Raw genomic sequence first — 7,015 nt, 5'->3', positions numbered from 1 at the left:
CAATTGCACCAGTATTGTCACAAAAGATTTTCATTGGACCCGATGCACTAGGTATGACACCTAGATCGGATATGAACTCCTTCATCCAGACTCCTTCATTCGCTGCTTCCGAAGCAGCTATGTATTCCGCTTCACATGTAGATCCCGCTACGACGCTTTGTTTAGAACTGCACCAACTGGCAGCTCCACCATTTAATGTAAACACGTATCCGGTTTGCGATTTAGAATCGTCCGGATCAGTGTCAAAGCTTGCATCAACGTAACCTTTTACGGTGAGCTCTTTGTCACCTCCATATACGAGAAACATATCCTTAGTCCTTTTCAGGTATTTCAGGATGTTCTTGACCGCTGTCCAGTGATCCACTCCTGGATTACTTTGGTACCTCCCTGCTAGACTTATAGCAAGGCACACATCGGGTCTGGTACACAACATTGCATACATGATAGATCCTATGGCTGATGCATAGGGAACATCTTTCATATTCTCTCTATCTTCTGCAGTGGTCGGGCATTGAGTCTTACTCAACTTCACACCTTGTAACACAGGCAAGAATCCTTTCTTTGCTTGATCCATTTTGAACTTCTTCAAAATCTTGTCAAGGTATGTGCTTTGTGAAAGTCCAATTAAGCGTCTTGATCTATCTCTATAGATATTTATGCCTAATATGTAAGCAGCTTCACCGAGGTCTTTCATTGAAAAACTCTTATTCAAGTATCCCTTTATGCTATCCAGAAATTCTATATCATTTCCAATTAGTAATATGTCATCCACACATAATATCAGAAATGCTACAGAGCTCCCACTCACTTTCTTGTAAATACAGGCTTCTCTGAAAGTCTGTATAAAACCAAATGCTTTGATCACACTATCAAAGCGTTTATTCCAACTCTGAGAGGCTTGCACCAGTCCATAAATGGATCGCTGGAGCTTGCACACTTTGTTAGCTCCTTTTGGATCGACAAAACCTTCTGGTTGCATCATATACAACTCTTCTTCCAGAAATCCATTCAGGAATGCAGTTTTGACATCCATTTGCCAAATTTCATTATCATAAAATGCGGCAATTGCTAACATGATTCGGACAGACTTAAGCATCACTACGGGCGAGAAGGTCTCATCGTAGTCAATCCCTTGAACTTGCCGAAAACCTTTCGCGACAAGTCGAGCTTTGTAGACAGTAATATTACCGTCAGCGTCAGTCTTCTTCTTGAAGATCCATTTATTCTCAATTGCTTGCCGATCATTGGGCAAGTCAACCAAAGTCCATACTTTGTTCTCATACATGGATCCCATCTCAGATTTCATGGCTTCAAGGCACTTTGCGGAATCTGGGCTCACCATCGCTTCTTCATAGTTCGTAGGTTCATCATGATCTAGTAGCATGACTTCTAGAACAGGATTACCGTACCACTCTGGCGCGGATCTCACTCTGGTTGATCTATGAGGTTCAGTAGTATCTTGATCTGAAGTTTCATGATCATTATCATTAGCTTCCTCACTAACTGGTGTAGGTGTCACTGGAACAGTTTTCTGTGATGTACTACTTTCCAGTAAGGGAGCAGGTACAGTTACCTCGTCAAGTTCTACTTTCCTCCCACTCACTTCTTTCGAGAGAAACTCCTTCTCTAGAAAGTTTCCGAATTTAGCAACAAAAGTCTTGCCTTCGGATCTGTGATAGAAGGTGTATCCAATAGTTTCCTTTGGATATCCTATGAAGACACATTTCTCCGATTTGGGTTCGAGCTTACCAGGTTGAAGCTTTTTCACATAAGCATCGCAGCCCCAAACTTTCAGAAACGACAACTTTGGTTTCTTGCCAAACCATAGTACATAAGGCGTCGTCTCAATGGATTTTGATGGTGCCCTATTTAACGTGAATGCGGCCGTCTCTAGAGCGTATCCCCAAAACGATAGCGGTAAATCAGTAAGAGACATCATAGATCGCACCATATCTAGTAAAGTACGATTACGACATTTGGACACACCATTACGCCGTGGTATTCCGGGTGGCGTGAGTTGCGAAACTATTCCACAATTTTTCAAATGTACACCAAACTCGTAACTCAAATATTCTCCTCCACGATCAGATCGTAGAAACTTTATTTTCTTGTTACGATGATTTTCAACTTCACTCTGAAATTCTTTGAACTTTTCAAATGTTTCAGACTTATGTTTCATTAAGTAGATATACCCATATCTGCTTAAATCATCTGTGAAGGTGAGAAAATAACGATATCCGCCACGAGCCTCAATATTCATCGGACCACATACATCTGTATGTATGATTTCCAACAAATCTGTTGCTCTCTCCATAGTACCGGAGAACGGTGTTTTGGTCATCTTGCCCATGAGGCACGGTTCGCAAGTACCAAGTGATTCATAATCAAGTGGTTCCAAAAGTCCATCAGAATGGAGTTTCTTCATGCGCTTTACACCGATATGACCTAAACGGCAGTGCCACAAATAAGTTGCACTCTCATTATCAACTCTGCATCTTTTGGCTTCAACATTATGAATATGTGTGTTACTACTATCGAGATTCAACAAGAATAGACCACTCTTCAAGGGTGCATGACCATAAATGATATTACTCATATAAATAGAACAACCATTATTCTCTGATTTAAATGAATAACCATCTCGCATCAAACAAGATCCAGATATAATGTTCATGCTTAACGCTGGCACCAAATAACAATTATTTAGGTCTAATACTAATCCCGAAGGTAGATGTAGAGGTAGCGTGCCGACTGCGATCACATCGACTTTGGAACCGTTTCCCACGCGCATCGTCACCTCGTCCTTAACCAATCTTCGCTTAATCCGTAGTCCCTGTTTCGAGTTGAAAATATTAGCAACAGAACCAATATCAAATACCCAGGTGCTACTACGAGCATTAGTAAGGTACACATCAATAACATGTATATCACATATACCTTTGTTCACCTTGCCATCCTTCTTATCCGCCAAATACTTGGGGCAGTTCTGCTTCCTGTGACCAGTCTGCTTGCAATAGAAGCACTCAGTTTTAGGCTTGGGTCCAGGTTTGGGTTTCTTCTCTTGAGTAGCAACTTGTTTGCCATTCTCTTTGAAGTTCCCCTTCTTCTTCCCTTTGCCCCTTTTCTTGAAACTAGTGGTCTTGTTGACCATCAACACTTGATGCTCCTTCTTGATTTCTACCTCCGCAGCTTTCAGCATCGCGAAGAGCTCGGGAATAGTCTTGTTCATCCCTTGCATATTATAGTTCATCACGAAGCTCTTGTAGCTTGGTGGCAGTGATTGAAGAATTCTGTCAATGACGCAATCATCCGGAAGATTAACTCCCAATTGAATCAAGTGATTATTATACCCAGACATTTTGAGTATATGCTCACTGACAGAACTGTTCTCCTCCATCTTGAAGCTATAGAACTTATTGGAGACTTCATATCTCTCAATCCGGGCATTTGCTTGAAATATTAACTTCAACTCCTGGAACATGTCATATGCTCCATGACGTTCAAAACGTCGTTGAAGTCCCGATTCTAAGCCGTAAAGCATGGCACACTGAACTATTGAGTAGTCATCAGCTTTGCTCTGCCAGACGTTCATAACATCCGGCGTTGCTCCTGCAGCAGGCCTGGCACCCAGCGGTGCTTCCAGGACGTAATTCTTCTGTGCAGCAATGAGGATAATCCTCAAGTTACAGACCCAGTCCGTGTAATTGCTACCATCATCTTTCAACATTGCTTTCTCAAGGAACGCATTAAAATTCAACGGAACAATAGCACGAGCCATCTATCTACAATCAAACATAAACAAGCAAGATACTAATCAGGTACTAAGTTTCATGATAAATTTAAGTTCAGTTAATCAAGTTAATTAAAGAACTCCCACTTAGATAGACATCCCTCTAATCCTCTAAGTGATTACGTGATCCAAATTAACTAAACCATAACCGATCATCACGTGAGATGGAGTAGTTTTCAATGGTGAACATCGTTATGTTGATCATATCTACTATATGATTCATGCTCGACCTTTCGGTTTCCGTGTTCCGAGGCCATATCTGTATATGCTTGGCTCGTCAAGTATAACCTGAGTATTCCGCGTGTGCAACTGTTTTGCACCCGTTGTATTTGAACGTAGAGCCTATCACACCCGATCATCACGTGGTGTCTCAGCACGAAAAACTTTCACAACGGTGCATACTCAGGGAGAACACTTCTTGATAATTTAGTGAGAGATCATCTTATAATGCTACCGTCAATCAAAGCAAGATAAGATGCATAAAAGGATAAACATCACATGCAATCAATATAAGTGATATGATATGGCCATCATCTTGTGCTTGTGATCTCCATCTCTGAAGCACCATCGTGATCACCATCGTCACCGGCATGACACCTTGATCTCCATCGTAGCATCGTTGTCGTCTCGCCAAGCTTATGCTTCCACGACTATCACTACCGCTTAGTAAGAAAGTAAAGCATTACATCGCGATTTCATTGCATACAATAAAATGACAACCATAAGGCTCCTGCTAGTTGCCGATAACTCGGTTACAAAACATGATCATCTCATACAATAAAATTCAGCATCATGTCTTGACCATATCACATCACAACATGCCCTGCAAAAACAAGTTAGACGTCCTCTACTTTGTTGTTGCAAGTTTTACGTGGCTGCTACGGGCTTAAGCAAGAACCAATCTCACCTACGCATCAAAACCACAACGATAGTTTGTCAAATAGACTCCATTTTAACCTTCGCAAGGACCGGGCATAGCCACACTTGGTTCAACTAAAGTTGGAGAGACAGTCGCCCGCAAGCCACCTATGTGCAAAGCACGTCGGGGGAACCGGTCTCGCGTAAGCGTACGCGTAATGTTGGTCCGGGTCGTCTCATCCAACAATTTCGCCGAACCAAAGTATGACATGCTGGTAGGCAGTATGACTTATATCGCCCACAACTCACTTGTGTTCTACTCGTGCATATAACATCAACATAAATAACCTAGGCTCTGATGCCACTATTGGGTTTCGTAGTAATTTCAAAAAATTTCCTACGCACACGCAAGATCATGTGATGCATAGCAACGAGAGGGGAGAGTGTTGTCTACGTACCCACGCAGACCGACCGCGGAAGTGTTGACACAACATAGAGGAAGTAGTCGTACGTCTTCGCGATCCAACCGATCAAGTACCGAAACTACGGCACCTCCGAGTTCGAGCACACGTTCAGCTCGATGACGATCCCCGGACTCCGATCCAGCAAAGTGTCGGGGAAGAGTTCCGTCAGCACGACGGCGTGGTGACGATCTTGATGCATTACAGTAGCAGGGCTTCGCCTAATCTCCACTATAGTATTATAGAGGAATATGGTGGCTGGGGGCACCGCACACGGCTAAGGAATAGATCACGTGGATCAACTTGTGTGTTTCTGGGGTGCCTCTGCCTCAGTATATAAAGGAGCCAAGGGGGAGGGGGGCGCCGGCCAGGAGGAGGGCGCAGGAGGAGTCCTACTCCAACCGGGAGTAGGACTCCCCCCCCCAATCCTAGTTGGACTAGGATTCCCCGAGGGGGAAAGAGAGGGAGGGGGGCTGGCCACCTCTCCTAGTCCTAATAGGACTAGGGGAGAGGGGAGGCGCGCGGCCACCTTGGGCTGCCCCTTTCTCCTTTCCACTAAGGCCCATTATGGCCCATATGGCTCCCCGGGGGTTCCGGTAACCTCCCGGTACTCCGGTAAAATCCCGATTTCACCCGGAACACTTCCGATGTCCAAACATAGGCTTCCAATATATCAATCTTTACGGTCTCGACCATTTCGAGACTCCTCGTCATGTCCGTGATCACATCCGAGACTCCGAACAACCTTCGGTACATCAAAATGCATAAACTCATAATATAACTGTCATCGTAACCTTAAGCGTGCGGACCCTACGGGTTCGAGAACAATGTAGACATGACCGAGACACGTCTCCGGTCAATAACCAATAGCGGGACCTGGATGCCCATATTGGCTCCTACATATTCTACGAAGATCTTTATCGGTTAGACCGCATAACAACATACGTTGTTCCCTTTGTCATCGGTATGTTACTTGCCCGAGATTCGATCGTCGGTATCCAATACCTAGTTCAATCTCGTTACCGGCAAGTCTCTTTACTCGTTCTGTAATACATCATCCCGCAACTAACTCATTAGTTGCAATGCTTGCAAGGCTTATGTGATGTGCATTACCGAGAGGGCCCAGAGATACCTCTCCGACAATCGGAGTGACAAAACCTAATCTCGAAATACGCCAACCCAACATGTACCTTTGGAGACACCTGTAGTACTCCTTTATAATCACCCAGTTACGTTGTGACGTTTGGTAGTACCCAAAGTGTTCCTCCGGTAAACGGGAGTTGCATAATCTCATAGTTACAGGAACATGTATAAGTCATGAAGAAAGCAATAGCAACATACTAAACAATCGGGTGCTAAGCTAATGGAATGGGTCATGTCAATCAGATCATTCAACTAATGACGTGACCTCGTTAATCAAATAACAACTCATTGTTCATGGTTAGGAAACATAACCATCTTTGATTAACGAGCTAGTCAAGTAGAGGCATACTAGTGACACTTTGTTTGTCTATGTATTCACACATGTATTATGTTTCCGGTTAATACAATTCTAGCATGAATAATAAACATTTATCATGATTATAAGGAAATAAATAATAACTCTATTATTGCCTCTAGGGCATATTTCCTTCATACAGAGCCTCATGTGATGCTCCTACATCATCAAGTGAGAAACAAGTCTTCAATGAGGAATTGAGCTTATTGGTGAAGAACTTCAACAAGTTCTACAAGAGTAGAAGCAAAGAAAGAAGTTCCAAGTCAAGGTCCTACATTGACAAAGGATCTTCTAGTCATGAATGTAACTGCTACAATTGTGGAAGACCTGGACACCACTCCAATGAGTGTATGGCTCCCTACAAAATAAGAGAAGACTCACCTAAAAGGAGAAGTAGAAGAGAAGAAT

The sequence above is a fragment of the Triticum aestivum genome, chromosome 1A (genome assembly GCF_018294505.1).
Source record: "Triticum aestivum cultivar Chinese Spring chromosome 1A, IWGSC CS RefSeq v2.1, whole genome shotgun sequence".
Taxonomy (NCBI): Eukaryota; Viridiplantae; Streptophyta; class Magnoliopsida; order Poales; family Poaceae; genus Triticum; species Triticum aestivum.
Note: the sequence above shows the minus strand (reverse complement) of the source record.